Below are 16,740 nucleotides of genomic sequence, written 5' to 3' on the forward strand. Positions count from 1 at the left end.
TTTTGATCTTTACTATGTATTTAATTCTGTGCCACAAGCTATGCATGAGAGTGCATGCCCAGAAGGGGCGAACCATTAGCACTTTGAGATGCCAAATAAGTTATTAATGACATGAAAGTTGCATTCAACGGAAATTATGCCCAAAATATGGCTATATCATTAGCTTTACGTTCTTTCTTTACCCAACATTGATCGCGAAAAAAAATTTCCCTTCTATCATGAATTAATCAGTTAGTTTATTCTAATACCTAGAACATAATATTTACTTCTTGTCTTCAGACACTGACCATTTCCCTCTCTATTTAGCTTAATGACATTAGTGTGAAGCCTGTGCAATATCCATACCTTATTGAGATATATCTGTCCTCATTTCATAAATCAATCTTAATTTCTTAATCTGGATTGACTTGACTGTCTATGTAGTTTCATGTGTAGTAGTGGTCTGGTGCCAAATCTTCTGATGATCAAGTTTGATGCTGGAATGAATATGAAAATAAATAATAAAAAAAAGATGAAAAAGAGAAGCAATCAGCCTAACCAAGTTTGGTAGGACAAAGGCAAGCCCATGTGCACGAGGGCGATATTGATAAATAACAAAGAAAACACAGTAAAAGTCAACAAAGTAGAACAGCTGCAAGCAAATCTGTAGGCTGGAAAGAGCAAGAACCCCCCTAAATACACTCTAATTGCATCAGTGGCTGTCACAATTTGCACTGTTCATTTCCCTTTGGCTACTTCCAATTGTAGGTAAGCAAAACTATATATCCATCTGTATAGCTTGGTGGGGTGTTTTGCAGAAGATTACTGCCACAGTATCAGTATGGACAAGAGATGCAGCAACTTCAACTTCATCAGCAGCATCGGCAGAAGGGCTGTCAAAACCTTTGCTGAAAATGGAAACAGAAACCAACCCTTTTTTATTTTGCTACTTGTCCTACTTTCGTCTGTCGCTTTTATCAGCTCTAAGGCTTGCTCCACAGGCAATTACCAAGTTTAGTTACTTCCTGGTTTTGTTTTCTTCAGTTTCCATTTCAGAATTTGTAGCTGAATTTAGCAAAATTTGACAGCTTTTGGACTCTTGTACCTCTTCAGCCGCTTGTGGGCCTGGCTTACATTGTGGAAGCTGCCCATCAGTAGGAAAAACTCGACCATTCTGACCCAGGCGAAAAATCATCATCCCTATTTCAATTGTAATAATCCAATGCTTCATCCCTTTGTTTCTCTCTTTCCAAGAATGTAGCACTTCTCTTTCCTAGTTCACATTATTTGTTTACAAGTCTATTTTTGTCTTGTGAAATTCTCTTAGAGTAATGGGCTTCCATTTAACAAGTACACATGGCTGGTGACTCATAATGCATTCTCAATTGTGGATGCAGCATTTTAACAGATGCTGAAACAGTCACATTTTACAATCAAAAGGATAGCATTACTAATCAATTGAGAGTATGTGTTTCTTATTCACTGCTTCACTAAGATGCAAAGCCACATTTTTATTATTGTATTCTGAATTTGATTTATTGTTGTTTTTTTTTTAAATGTTCTTTAGAATGGAGTAAGGGGATTGATGTTGGATATGTATGATTTCAAGGATGACATCTGGCTCTGCCACTCGTTTCGTGGCCAGTGTTACAACTTCACCGATTTTGTAACTCTACTAATCGTACTCTCTGTTCATGATTTGACTGGTTTAATTGGGTTATTGATTATGTATATCCTGTGATAAGATTATATGCATTTCTCTTAGGAGCCTGCAATTGACACATTAAAGGAAGCGGAAGCATTCTTGAATGCAAACCCAACCAAGATTGTTACCATCATAATTGAGGACTATGTTCATGTCCCCAAAGGCTTGACAAAGTTATTGGCCAATGCTTGTCAATGCTGGCTTGGACAAATATTGTTTCCCTCTTTCTAAGATGCCCAAGAATGGCGAGGACTGGCCGACTGTTACTGACATGATAAAAGCAAATTACCGGCTGCTAGTTTTCACTTCTGATCATGGTTCAAAGTCTCGGCCGAGACCGAGACGACTCGGCCGAGTCGTCACCGTCTCGGTCTCTACCGATACGATACTGTGACGAAACGATACCGAAATACTTGACTCGCCGAGAAATCGGCCGAGTCGTCACTGCGACGGATTGACTCGGCCGAGTTACACCGAGTCACTCCGAGTTATCCCGAGTCAAGACGAGAAATCAACCAAGTCACACCGCGACGGATTGACTTGGCCGTTTCTTTTGCTATTTTTTAATTATTTTTATTTAGCATACATTTTTATATTATTAACAATTTTTAGAATATTAAATACTTTAAAATTTGCGTCTCACCGAGACCGCGGCCGATATGCCGAAACCGATGTGGAACGTTCCGGGCCGCGACTGATAGGTTGCAATTGTATCATTTATTTTATTATTAATTCCTCCTATTACCTGACTTGATGTGGATTAATTGCTGGATTCTACTCACTTTTCGTAAATTGCATTTATTTCAGAGAGTAGAACGGAAATATGATAACAGGTACCAATTTGACAGAAAAGGGATTCAGATGATAGAGCCTGTCCAAAGGGTATTTTTGGAAATGAAGATATTACGCCCATTCTGGTAAATTCCGCGAGGGAAGGACACCTTGGAGGGCTTGGTTCTGCTGATGTGCGCCGCATTTAAAAGAGAGTGAGAAGGAAGTTTAGCGGCTGGCTTTTTTCTGAGCTTTCTCGGCTGTAGCTTAGCAGAAATGCTTGACCTTTCCCTTGGATTTTATTTTGAGCTTTAGAAACTCACGGATGATAGGAAAAAGCATTGGTTAGCTTTGAGCTTTGACTTTTCTTCCTTTATTTTGAATCCTGCGCATGGCAGGAACAAAAACTTGGGGAAGCTCTTGACTTTTCTTCATCTTTGAACCTTTAGTATTTACGTTTCTTTCCTTGGTACGTGGTTCGAAGAAAAACAGAGGGCTACCTCTTGTAACTTCGCTATTTCTGTGATAATGGCCGCGGCTCTCTTTACAATTTCTTGGGGGTTTAGTTCACCAATTATGAACTAATTTTCCAACTTTAGTCAAGGAGCAACGAAGGCTCTGGTTCGCCTAAAAATTGTGAAATCGATCTAATTTAATCTTTTCCTTTTATTTATTGGTATTCGCATATTTCTTGATTGCTATACTTATGGTTATTTAATTAATTGATTGTCTTGGATCCGGATAATTAATTGATTTGATAATCTCTTGTCAATTAGGGCATTAAATCCGTAATTGTTTAAATTGCCTTAAATTAGCGACAACTGGCACGATTAGATTCGTGTCAGGGGGATACGCGGACTAATCTAAAATAACCCTGGTAGTGCGTTATTTGGTTAGAATAGAGCTCCTCTAATACGTAAGGCATTTGGGGAATTAAATCTTACGGGCGCACCTAGGATTGTTTTTTCAATTAGAGAAGTGATTAACGGGCGTACCTTGATCACCGACACAGTAAGGAGGGGTTGACTGTCATCGCTTGTCTGGCAGTTATAACCTATTTATCAGTGAATAATTGAAATTGCCTTTGTTTCAATGATCAACTAGGTGAACCATTGCTGAAGTTATTTCTTGACTAGACTTTTAATTAATATTACCTTAATTTTAGTGAATTACCATTTGACTTTTAGTTGCCTACTTTATTTTATTTTTAATTGCTTCCTTGTTTTAATTGATTTAGGCCTTTAATTATTGTTACTCTAAGTTCAGTGAACTGTGGTTTAAATTCTAGTTAGTTACTTATTTTTATTTTCTTATTTGAATTTATTTAATTGTCGTCGTTCCTACAAAATCACCCCCTGTGTTACTTTGGATTTCTTAAGAAACAAATATACCCAATCCCTGTGGATACGACTCTACTTGTTCTGTCTACAAATTCATAATTACTTGTGAAAGGAAATAACCATTCCATTCGGGTATATCGGATCAAGCAAACTCTTCGAGAACAGGGTGAATCAAGTAACCCATTGCACACCTAGAGTCCCTGCTCCAGTACTTGGAATTGGGTTTTGGTCATTTTAACTGGCAAATAGGTTTAATTTTATTATTACACAGGTTTCGACAACCTGTCAATTTTTGGCGCCGTTGCCGGGGACTGGTGTCAGATTAATTTGTTTCTTTTTGAGTTCACAGTGTTTTCATTTTTAATTTATTTTTCTCTTATTTTTTTTATATAGCTTATGGCTTCTAACACTTCGTATTTTGGTGATATAATGGATTTTGTTTCCGAGGAAGGCGATGAGACTAGTTTTTCTGCTAAGTCTACATATGCAGAGGCACTAAACTCTATTAGAGAAAGAATGGCTGCTGCAACCTGTAAAATTTGTTATGCCAGGGATCATTCAACCGGTATGTGCCCCGAATATCAAGATAATCTGAGTGTCCCATTCAATAATTATGGAGATTTTTCACCCTGATCTCAAACGTGGTATAACCCTAATCCAAACGGGTATGATCAAGGATGGTGGGATAACTCCAATTATAATTATACAACGGGGCCAATGAATTTTCAGCAGTATGAGTCTCAAGAATCGTCATCTATGTCAGGTATGTCTCTTGAAGAAATAGTTGAACCAATAGCTACTAATACATACCAATTCCAACAGGAGACACAAATGAGGAATGAGATGATGAAGGATGCAATGAGTTATCTGGCAGATCAACCATGTCTATTGACATCCAGAATAAATCGATTGGCTTCTCAAATGGAAGAATTGCCCTCGAAAACCATTGTTGATCTAGAAGAAAATGAGAGTGCAATTTGCTTGACTAGTGGTGAGGAGATGCAAGAGTGTCAAAATGAGAAATCTACAGATGCAGTTGAAAAAGAAGCCGAAAAGGAAGAAATGGAACCCCAACCGCAACCCATTCAAGTGAAAGAATCCAGTGAAGAATCATCAAATATGGTGACACCACCTCCATTCCCTAATCCGCATTTTCTTAACTCTTACTCCATGATTTCTGTTAATGAGATTGATTTTGTTATACCGGAAGTTTTTGAGTCTCATGGCAGAAATAAGTTAAGAGTAGCTATTGTCAAATATCTTGAACCGTTGAGTGCTCTTGATGGAGGAGTGGATGAAAAATTGAGATCACTGCTTGATTATTTGGCGCCATCAACTAGTCCATGGAAGGCCGTAACTCGTGTGTTCAAAGATTACTCCATCCATGAGGGTTACCAGGATCACATTGAAGATAAAACATTAAGACGAGCCACAAGATTTTATCCTCCATGAACAAAACATGATGATGTCTAGCCAAAGACATTAAAGAAATGCGCTCATTGGGAGGCAACCTAATTCCTTTTAGTTATTTGTTCATTTTTGTTCATTAGTTTAAATATATTTTTCCTTGGATTTGATTGATTTATAGATTTAATTTTCGTTTTTTATGATTTATAGGTGTCCTTCCCTCATGACGTGCCCGCGTCATGTTCGCGGGAAAGGTAAGTATTCAAAAAACTCAAGAACGATTATTGATTTTCTGTTAATCTCTACTTTTGGATTTCAAAAATAAATTTTGTCCATATAAAAAAAAAAGAAGTTATATATATATATATATATATATATATATAAAGGGGGAGAGTCTTCCCATAAAAAAAATCTTCTAAAAAGAGAAAAAAATAAAATGAAAAAAAAAACTATTTCCTTTTTCTTTTTCTTTCTTCCCTCTTCTTTCTTTTCTTTCTTTTTCTTTCTTTCTTCTCCTCTGTTTTTCTCTGCGTCGCACGCCGCTCGCATCCTGCTCGCAGGCCGCCGCAGCTGTTGAAGATCCCACTGCGCACCGCCAGCGCAGCCACCTGCCGCTGCCACGCGAGCCTCCAGCAGCCACCTCTGCAGCAGCCCTAGCTCCACCTAGCGCGACCCTCTCTCTCTCTCTCATCCGCAGCCGCACGCAGCGGCCCACAAGCCCGCAGCCTCCACGCCGCGCGCCAACCGCTCCTTCCCCAGCCACGACCGCCGCTCTCCCTCTCCGCTCGGTCTCCCCAGTCGCGCGCAGCCCACCGCGTTTGCGCACGCCGCCCACAGTCCCTCTGCTCGCGCATCTCTGCCCAGCAGGCAGCGCCACCAGCAGCTGACGCCTTTCTCCCTCTCGATCTCACCCTCCACCCACAACTACTACCGTTGAGCTCCACTACTACCACCAGCTCAACCGAGCGCCCTCGCGTCGCCATCACCGTCTCCACTCTAGCTCTCTCCTGATCGTGCGCCGCTTCATACCTCAGGCCAACTAGCTCGCCCACCAGCTAGTCCACACTCTCTCTCCTGGCCGCACCCCACCACCGTCCACTGCCGCACCTTCGCTCCATGTAGGCATCAAGGTGGAGGTATTCGTCTAACTCCTGTTCTTTAACATGTCCAACAACCCGTGTTGGTAATTTTGCAATTTCAAGTGCATAGGGCAATGTTGGAATCGATTGGGATTTGTTTTGCTGCGTTAGTTTTTGCGTAAATTGAAGTGATTTGCTGGACTACTATGAGCATCCACTGAGCGCTGCTTCACTTGGGTTTTTGTTGAAATTTTTGCTGATTCGGTTGGCTGTTTGGGATATTTCATTTACTGGGGTTTACCCCCAGTGGTACTGGTGGGAATATTTTCAATTGAATTTGTTTACCCCTAGTTGTTTGGCGGAGTTCTTATTGACAAATTTTTGGGTTGTTACCATTGAAATTGCTAATTTTTGGGTGAGCTGAAATACTGTGATTGCTTGTTGAATTGGGGAGTTTCTATGACACTTACTTGGCTTATTCACGTTGAGTGTATTTAATTGAGGTTTCTACTGAGATTTTGGTTAAATTATTTCTGATATTGCCTATTGAATTGGGAGCCTGTGCCGCTTAATTTGCCCTATTAGGAGCTAGTTTGCTTGTTAGAATTTTCTGTGACGGTTGACTAACGTGTTCATCTTAGTGACTTCAACTGTTTTGTCGGGTGGAAGTGAATTCTGTGTGGTGAACTGTTGGGTCGTTGAGATAATTTCACTTGCTTTTGTTTATTCTTTTTGGGTGGATGCCTGATTGCCAGTTGAGGGTATATATTGAGTCGTTATTGCCGAATCACTGCACTACTGTTGCCTGACTTGTTGACTGCTGGGGGCAATTGTTGAGCTTTTGGGTGCAATTGTTGAAGTTCTTGGGTGGGCTGGAATTTTAACAATTGTCTGTGATATTTTGGGAAGAATCTCGGCCAGTGTTGTGCTTGTTGAAATTTTGGTTGATTTAATTCGGCAACTGCATTCCTTGTTGGCATTAGTAGTTTTTAATCGAGTTTTTGAGGACATTTTGGATGTTGGTTTATATTGCTGATTTGGAGGAACAGTGTCTGTGATTTTGGTCTGATCATTTGTGCAATTTGTTGACTCATTTGCGGACTTATTTGTTTCCTGGGTTTGTTTATTGACTTCGGTGAACTGGGTTCCCACCTATGGTTCCTCTACTTGCTCTATTTATTGGAATTCTAGTCGCCTATTGCTCTTCTTTAGAGGTTTAAAATCTTTCTTGTGACTAGATTAATACTTGGGGCTATTTCTTTACTACTACTCTACTCTACTATAGCAATTTCATTGATTTTGAACTATGTTTTGCACTAATGATACTGGTTGGAATATTTCCCCTTGCATGTGTCAGTTCTACTTGGTTGGATACTTGATTGACTGCTGGGCATGTGTGACTAGGTTGTTCTTGTGCAATTGGAGATATTTAGAGAGATTTTGGGTGGGCAAGTTGTGTCGCTCTCTATTGATATTTGGGAGGCACCGATGGCTATTAAATTGTTATTGCTTTGAATTTGCTGTTTACATTATCTGTGGGCAGTTTTTGTCTCTTGTTGATTGAAATGACATTTGGAGAAAATGGTAAGACCCGAGCCCTCTTCTTCTGCGTCTCCCCCACCGATGGCCTCTGATGTTAAGTCGCACCACTTGCGGGCTCAGATTCATCACGTAGTTGAGAGAGTGACGAACATCACCCGCCAAGTGGCAAGGATGTCTCAGAACTCGGCTTCCCTCCACTGTTCCCTCCTATCCCTTAGCTGTTCAACAGGGAAGTTTCATTGTTCTCTTCGCTTTAATTACTTTATTACCTCCATTGAGGACAATGTAGGATTTAGGTGTGGGGGAGCAGTTATGGTGCTAATGTCTTTCGTTCATTTTCTTTTTCTTCTTTTTTAGTGATTGGCTCGTAAGTGCATGCCAAGGTTTGATGTTGGATTATTGCCTCTATTTCTACTTTTGCCAAGTTTTAATAATAAAAGGGTGTCAAGTTAATGTGGTTGAATCCAAGAACATCTCTTTGGTGAATATCGATGATTGTTTTACTCTTATAATTTTTTGGTTAACTCTCCTAGGCATAGGGAATGACTGTTGGCATTTTCATGTGAATTGGTCCGGTCATTAACCTTAATTCTCCATATTTAAAAATGAGACTAGCAGCTGCAAAGTTCCTTTTGATTTTTGTGTTATTTTGAATTTTTGGTATTATTTGGCTGTGAATAAGAGTTGACTGTACTCCGCTAGTATTTACTACCGAGTAATCGGGGATTTTCACCAAAAAGTGTCGATTCTCGCATCAAAAAGTAGTAATTGCTATGAGTACGTGGTCACGTGGCGATAGAAGCTGAGTAACCGGGCTCCTTCATATGGCCAATGTTGGAGTTCACGTCAAAAGGCCCCGACGGCTAAAGACTAAGTCTTTTTGTGTTAATTATTATTGCTACCAAAAAAAAAAAAAACCAGAAAACGGAAAAAAAAAGAGGAAGTGAAAAAGAGAGAATAAATAATAGGAAAAGCTTGCCGGTTTATGGACGTAATATGGAGACTTGCGTGAATGTTTGGACCATTAACTGATAAATGTTGTGTGCCATTCCTTTTTCTTAGAGTAGTTAATTTGGAAATTGAAGGATTTGTGGTTTAGAGGCTACCTGAGGGGATGCTTCTTGGATTTTAATTACTATTGCTCGATATATGGTTTTTCTGATATCTTGGCAATGTAGTGGATAGAGCGATGACCATTATCAAATTTTGGTGTCTGGCCACTTTTCTTATGCTTGAGGACAAGCATAGTTTAGGTGTGGGGGAAATTGATAGGTTGCAATTTTATCATTTATTTTATTATTAATTCCTCATATTACCTGACTTGATGTGGATTAATTGCTGGATTCTACTCACTTTTCATAAATTGCATTTATTTCAGGGAGTAGAAAGGAAATATGATAACAGGTACCAATTTGACAGAAAAGGGATTCAGATGATAGAGCCTGTCCAAAGGGTATTTTTGGAAATGAAGATATTACGCCCATTCTGGTAAATTCCGCAAGGGAAGGACACATTGGAGGGCTTGGTTCTGCTGATGTGCGCCGCATTTAAAAGAGAGTGAGAAGGAAGTTTAGCGGCTGGCTTTTTTCTGAGCTTTCTCGGCTGTAGCTTAGCAGAAATGCTTGACCTTTCCCTTGGATTTTATTTTGAGCTTTAGAAACTCACGGATGATAGGAAAAAGCATTGGTTAGCTTTGAGCTTTGACTTTTCTTCCTTTATTTTGAATCCTGCGCATGGCAGGAACAAAAACTTGGGGAAGCTCTTGACTTTTCTTCATCTTTGAATCTTTAGTATTTACGTTTCTTTCCTTGGTATGTGGTTCGAAGAAAAACAGAGGGCTACCTCTTGTAACTTCGCTATTTCTGTGATAATGGCCGCGGCTCTCTTTACAATTTCTTGGGGGTTTAGTTCACCAATTATGAACTATTTTTCCAACTCTAGTCAAGGAGCAACGAAGGCTCTGGTTCGCCTAAAAATTGTGAGATCGATCTAATTTAATCTTTTCCTTTTATTTATTGGTATTCGCTTATTCCTTGATTGCTATGCTTATGGTTATTTAATTAATTGATTGTCTTGGATCTGAATAATTAATTGATTTGATAATCTCTTGTCAATTAGGGCATTAAATCCGTAATTGTTTAAATTGCCTTAAATTAGTGACAACTGGCACGATTAGGTTCGTGTCAGGGGGATACGCGGGCTAATTTGAAATAACCCTGGCAGTGCGTTATTTGGTTAGAATAGAGCTCGTCTAATACGTAAGGCATTTGGGGAATTAAATCTTACGGGCATACCTAGGATTGTTTTTCCAATTAGAGAAGTGATTAACGGGCGTACCTTGATCACCGATACAGTAAGGAAGGGTTGACTGCCATCGCTTGTCTGGCAGTTATAACCTATTTATCAGTGAATAATTGGAATTGCCTTTGTTTCAATGATCAACTAGGTGAACCATTGCTGAAGTTATTTCTTGGCTAGACTTTTAATTAATATTACCTTAATTTTAGTGAATTAACATTTGACTTTTAGTTGCCTACTTTATTTTATTTTTAATTGCTTCCTTGTTTTAATTGATTTAGGCCTTTAATTATTGTTACTCTAAGTTCAGTGAACTGTGGTTTAAATTCTAGTTAGTTACTTATTTTTATTTTCTTATTTGAATTTATTTAATTGTCATCGTTCCTACAAAATCACCCCCTGTGTTACTCTGGATTTCTTAAGAAACAAATATACCCAGTCCCTGTGGATACGACCCTACTTGTCCTGTCTACAAATTCATAATTACTTGTGAAAGGAAATAACCATTCCATTCGGGTATATCGGATCAAGCAAACTCTTCGGAAACAGGGTGAATCAAGTAACCCATTGAACATCTAGAGTCCCTGCTCCAGTACTTGGAATTGGGTTTTGGTCATTTTAACTGGCAAATAGGTTTAATTTTATTATTGCACAGGTTTCGACAACCTGTCAGTGACCGCGACTGCGACCGTGACTTTGAACCATGCTTCTGATCCCTCCAAGGAAGAAACTGAAGGAATTGCTTATCAGTGGAATCACCTGTTGTAGTTGTAGGACCGTTGTTCATTGTAAAATGTGGTTTGTATTTCAATTTATGCATCAGCAATTTACTACTTCGTAATGGTTTCACCCAGAGATCTGGGAGTGGTGCCTGGTTCATGCCCAAACAGGAAGGAATCAAAGCCACTCAACTCGAACAATTCATCCCTTTTTCTCCAAAATTACTTCCCCACAATTCCAGACCAAGATCAGGCTTGTAAAGAGCAGTCGGTTCCCCTGACTGACACCTGTTACAAAGCAGCAGGCAACATCATGCCAAAGTTTTTGGCCATCAATTTTTACAGGTATGTAAATTTTATTTCAACGAATTTCTTTATCCTGATACAGAACTAAGAATTGGGACTGGAGCATTTGCAGCGTAGTGATGGAGGAGGTGTATTTGATGCTGTGGACAGGATGGATGGCCAAACATTATGTGGATGCATTACTGCAACTGCCTGTCAGGTTTGTCAATATATTTTCTGCAGAAGGTCTTGATTTTGCAACGATAAAAGTAAAACTTTCAGGGAAAACACAACTACACTCATTTAGGACTCTGGTTTGACTAACAGACTGCAATATCAAATGCATTGATTATTGGGCTGTGAAAAATATTAGGAGATTTATATTGTCTCATGATAAACACTTCACAAAACAGATAGTTGACAAATATTAATTCAAAATGACTTTGCCAGAGCTTAAAACCATGGTTTTGATTTGTTTCAGCATCTTTTATTGCTGATAGAGGAAAATTACAAGAAGGGATTATCTATTTTCCTGTTCAATTAGCTGCTAATATAGCATTTGCTTTAAAACTCTTTTAACTCTGAAAGATCTAAAAGATCAAAACCTTGTAAGCAGGGGGATCTTATGGAAGTTGCAAGAGTATTCCTACATCTAATTAATACAACTCTAGCTACCATCAGTCCTGCTGCAAGTTTCCTCAGGCCTGCGCAGTCAACAGGAACTCCTGCAACTATCCAGTTTTCTAGTGTTACGGCAACGTTCTTGTATGCCATGGCCATCATGTTTTTGCTATTTTAAAAGCTGGACATGTTTTAAGAGAATATTTGCAAGAAATGAGAAGTCACCTAACAAGGACTTGAACAGAACTGCTCAGAGGAACCCAAAGAATATCAGCTGATCAAAAATCCTGTTAGTCCTCAAAATGTATTCATTTTAGGCTTTTCCCACTCAATGTTCTTGTTTTGGGTCACAAGGATTTGCTCAAGTATTTTTTCTACTTAATTTGTTTAAATGCTTCAAGTAATAGAGTAATAGTAATAAACAGATGAGTTTCCATTCTCTGTTTGACTCTGCTTGATAAGATAATTTTGAATAGAATAAAAACGACCATGAATTCAAGTGTTCTATTATCATGTTGTTGAACTGCTCAATGTTTCCAATTGATGAATGAAAATTGAGTGATTCATCAACAAGGCCTGTATATCTCAGCTCACTTATTTAGACGAGATGAACAAGTCCAGCCCCCAAAATGAATCAAGTTTCCCCAAAGAGAAACGCAAATCAGTATTGGACCAAAAAATCTATGCATCATATTGCATAAAAAGCTCAATTAAAGAGTTTTCGGTTGAGTTATCAATAGCAATTATTGTACACGTTCAAGCTGCAAACCTTCTTCTATGTAGTTTCAAGTGAGTACTCAAGGATTTAGAACTTCCCTTTTGCAAGCACAATCTGCACAAAGACAATAGCTGCACTCTGTGCATTGAAAAGCCTTTTCCCCATCATCAAAACTATTATCACAGCCATAGCAGAATGCATCGTCATATGCCTCGGGAATATGGGTGAGAGGGTGAGAGTGCTCATCTACATACATGGCACGCCCAAACTTGGTATTTTGATGAATCTGGGGAATGCACCAAGGATGAAACGATTGGTCACATTCGTGGCAGTGGTACATCCATTCATTGGGATTCATTTGGAGGTCATAGATCACACAGCAAAATTCATCTGGATGTTCACAAAAGGAGGATAAGATAACACGAGCATATGCTCATCCCATTTCTGCTTTGTTGTAGTTGGCATCAGGGCACACTCGTAGTCCAAATAAAAATGGCAATCTTCACAACCAAATCCAAAACTACCTCTGTCAAAGCCACAGGGACTGGTTATTGCTTGCCCACACCTGAACCATGCTTGCCCTCAAGCATGAAAGCAACAATCAAACACCAAAATTTGACAATGGTTATTGCTCCAATTATCATATTGCCAAGATACCAAGAAAAATATATATCAAACATCACAGGTCAAAATCCAAGAAAAATCACGCCAATTAACTTCCAAACCACCAACACCTCCAAATTAAGGCAAACTAATCTAAGAAAAAGGAATGGTCGCTCAACACTTATCAGCAAATGGTCTAACTATTAACTAAAATTTCAACATTAAATTCACAAATCGGCAAGCTGACTTTCTCACACACTAAAACAATCTTCGCCATTTTATCACGTTTTTTTTTCTATTTTTCTCTTTTTTTTCTTTTTTTTTTCAATAATAACAAAAGATTTAGTCTCTAGCCATTAGAGCCTTTTGACGCGAACTTCAACATTTGCCAGATGGAGGAGCCCGATTACTCAACTCCGATCGCTACACGACTACGCACTCATAGCAATTACTACTTTTTGACGCGAGAATCGACACTTTAGGTGAAGATCCCCAGTTACTCAGTAGTAACAACTAGCGGAATACAGCCAACTTTTATTTACAATCATATAGCACAATAACTAAAAATAACACAAAAATAACAGCAGTCAGCCTCAAATTTCCAAACATGAAGAACTGAAATTAATAATTGGACCAATTCACATGAAAAATACCAACAATTATTCCCTATGCCTAGAAAAGTTAACCAAACATTAGAAGAATCAAGCAATTACTGATATTCACCAGAGAGATGTTCTTGAACTCAACCACATTAACTTGATACCCTTTTATTACTAAAACTTGGCAATATCAGAATTAGAGACAACAATCCCAGATCAAAACTTGGTATTCATATAAGAACTGACCACTAGAAAAAAGAAAAGAAAATAAACGAAAGATGGACAAAAAAAATTAAAAATAAAGGAAAAACCTCTAGAAACTAAAAACTGGAAAAACTAGCACCACAACTGATCCCCCCCACCTAAATTACACATTGCCCTCAATGTGATAAATAAACAGTAATAGTAAGAAGAAGGGCAACGGAACTTCCCTGAAGTCATCAAAACAGTGGCAGGTCAGGTGGAAATTGAAGAGCAAGGCCCGCATGGTGCATAAATGCTGCCAAATTCTGCGCCATGTTATGCATGTTAACGTCAATGTGGGTCATTCGAGTCTCTAGTCGCTCAACTCGCAGCTGGAGCTGGCGCCATTCGTCAGCCCCTGGGGTAGGAGGAGGCTATGAGTGTCTAGGTGTCCTAAACCTAAAAGCGGATCTTGGCCTCACCATGGTCTCTAGATGTCACTCTAATCACAAGGGAAGGGTAGACAAATACCCCAACACTGATAGCAATTGCAATCAATAGGCACTTGCGGTCCAAATGCAGTCAAATTCCGGATCAAGGCAGCTCAAAATCGTAGCAAGTGCCCCCAATGAACTAAATAATTGAAAGTCTTGCTAGAATACTCCCAAACAAGGCAATTAGACTCAAATAATGCCCAATTGGACACAAACAACAAATTTCAGCAATTAGACACAATTCCACCCAAAATCTCAACAATTGTCTCCAATTGAACAGTCAATTGCACAACTCAACCAACCAAAAGTTCTAGCAACAGCAGATCAGAATTTGAGCAACAACTTAATCACAAGAACTTGAACTTCCAAACAAGTAAGCATCTGACCAAATATAAGCAACAACTATAGTCGAAAGACCCCAACCAATACCACTGGTTATCACACAAGGAAGAATTAAATCAAATTGATTCGATCGACAGCAAGGGCACCCAAATTCAATCAACAACAAGTAATCCAGACAAACAAAAGCAAAAGGGAAATACAAACAGGACCAGATACCACTCAAACAAAAGCCATTGCCTACAGTGAATAGAAAAACACCAAAAAGCAAGAGACCACTGAAGAACCACAAAGGGAAGAATGGACCGGACACCAGAATTGGATTGAGAAGGGTAGCGGCGGTGCGCGGGGGAGGAGATGCAGGCGGCGATCGCCACTAGCGGTGCGCGGTGCTGCATGCTCGAGGCCTCGCGGGTTGGAGAGAGATGGGAGGTTGGCGGCGTGCGGCTGGAGAAAGAGATCCGCGAGGAGGGAGCTTAGAGCGGCGGTAGCGTGCGAGGTGGGTGGTGGCGGATGAATATTCAGCCAAAAGAAGAAATAAAAGAAAAGAGAAGCAGGGCAGCGGGGAAGAAAAGGGAAAGAAAGGAGGAAGAAAGAAAAAGAAAGAAAGAAAGAAAATAAAGAAGAGAAGAAGGAAAAAGAAAAAAAGAAAAAGAAAAAGAAAGAAAAAAAGAGAAAACAAAATAGTTTTGGGATTTTTTTCTTTTTAAAAAAAAATTTCAATCTTTTTTTTTTTTCAAATTTAAATTTTCAAAATCTGAATTTTTGAAAAAAACAAAGCTGAAGGTAAAAAAAAAGGAAAATAATTTTATTTTTATTTTTCTAAATTTTTTTTTTTGGTTTTGGGTCGTCAAACACCGCGTAGACACGCCAAGATTGGTAGACGTCCACTGACTTCAGGAGTCACTATTGCGTGCCCTCACCGAGTGGGCACGCCAAGATTCCACTTTCTGCCAATGTCACGAGATGTCGAGGTTTTACCAATATGGCGTGGGCACGCCAAAATTGGCAAACGTTCACTGACCTTTGGAGTCACTGACACTGTATGGGCACGCCAAGATTCCTGTCATGATCACAGTGAAGGAAAACATTAAAACCAACTACTGCCCAAATGAGAAACGACAAAACGAAAGAATGGAACAACGAAAAATAATAAAATCAATATTTGAGTTGCCTTCCAAAAAGCGTCTTTCTTTAACGTTTTTGGCTAGACATTGTCATGTTTGTTCAGGGAGGATAAAATCTTGTGGCTCGTTTGAGTGTTTCATCTTCTATATAATCCTGATAGCTCTCGTAAATAGAGTAATTCTTGAACACACAAGCTACGGTCTTCCATGGACTAGTAGATGGCGCCAAACAACTCAACAATAATCTGAATCTCCATTCACTCCTCCATCACGTGTATTTATTGGTTCAAGATATTTTGCCATCGCTACTCTTAACTTATTCCTGTCATGAAATTCAAAATTTTTTGGTATAATAAAGCCAATCTCATTAATAGGAATTGAAGAATAAGAGTCAGGAGAATATTGATTAAAAAATGGAGGAGATGTCACCGCATTTGAAAATTGTTCACCGGATTCATTCACTTGAACGAGTTGATATTGGGGTCTCATTTCTTGCACTTCAATTTCCTTTTCAATTGCATCTTTAGATCTATTTTCTTGAGACTCTTGTAGCTCCATGTCACTTGTCAGGATAAAAACATCATCATCTTTCTTAACGTCGATGATGGTCTGTGAGGGCAATTCTTCATAATTTGAAAAATTCAATATGCTCAGTGTAGATGCCAATTCACGCCTTTCATCTTCCATTTCTTTTTGAATTTGATCTTAACTCTTATTCTCCAGAACCGTAGGCCCTTTAATTTCTTTTTCACTTCTGAGGGTCATGGCACTCATGTTCTTTGGGTTAACTTCAGGTTGAGATGAAAATCTTCCTTGGACTTGGGATTCTAAGCGGTTAATTGCTATCACCATCTGACTCACCTGACTCTGCATTACTTGCACCTGTCCCAGTTGATTCCTCATACTTTGTATGTCAGAATCCGTCTTTTGT

General features: G+C 39.1%; 1 pseudogene; it reads left to right on the forward strand.

Moving 5' to 3' along the window:
• Window positions 1–820: 820 nt before the first annotated feature.
• Window positions 821–11,924, forward strand: LOC113705713 (PI-PLC X domain-containing protein At5g67130-like; annotated as a pseudogene).
• The last annotated feature ends 4,816 nt before the right edge of the window (window positions 11,925–16,740 follow it).

This window comes from Coffea arabica, chromosome 8c (genome assembly GCF_036785885.1).
Source record: "Coffea arabica cultivar ET-39 chromosome 8c, Coffea Arabica ET-39 HiFi, whole genome shotgun sequence".
NCBI lineage: Eukaryota > Viridiplantae > Streptophyta > Magnoliopsida > Gentianales > Rubiaceae > Coffea > Coffea arabica.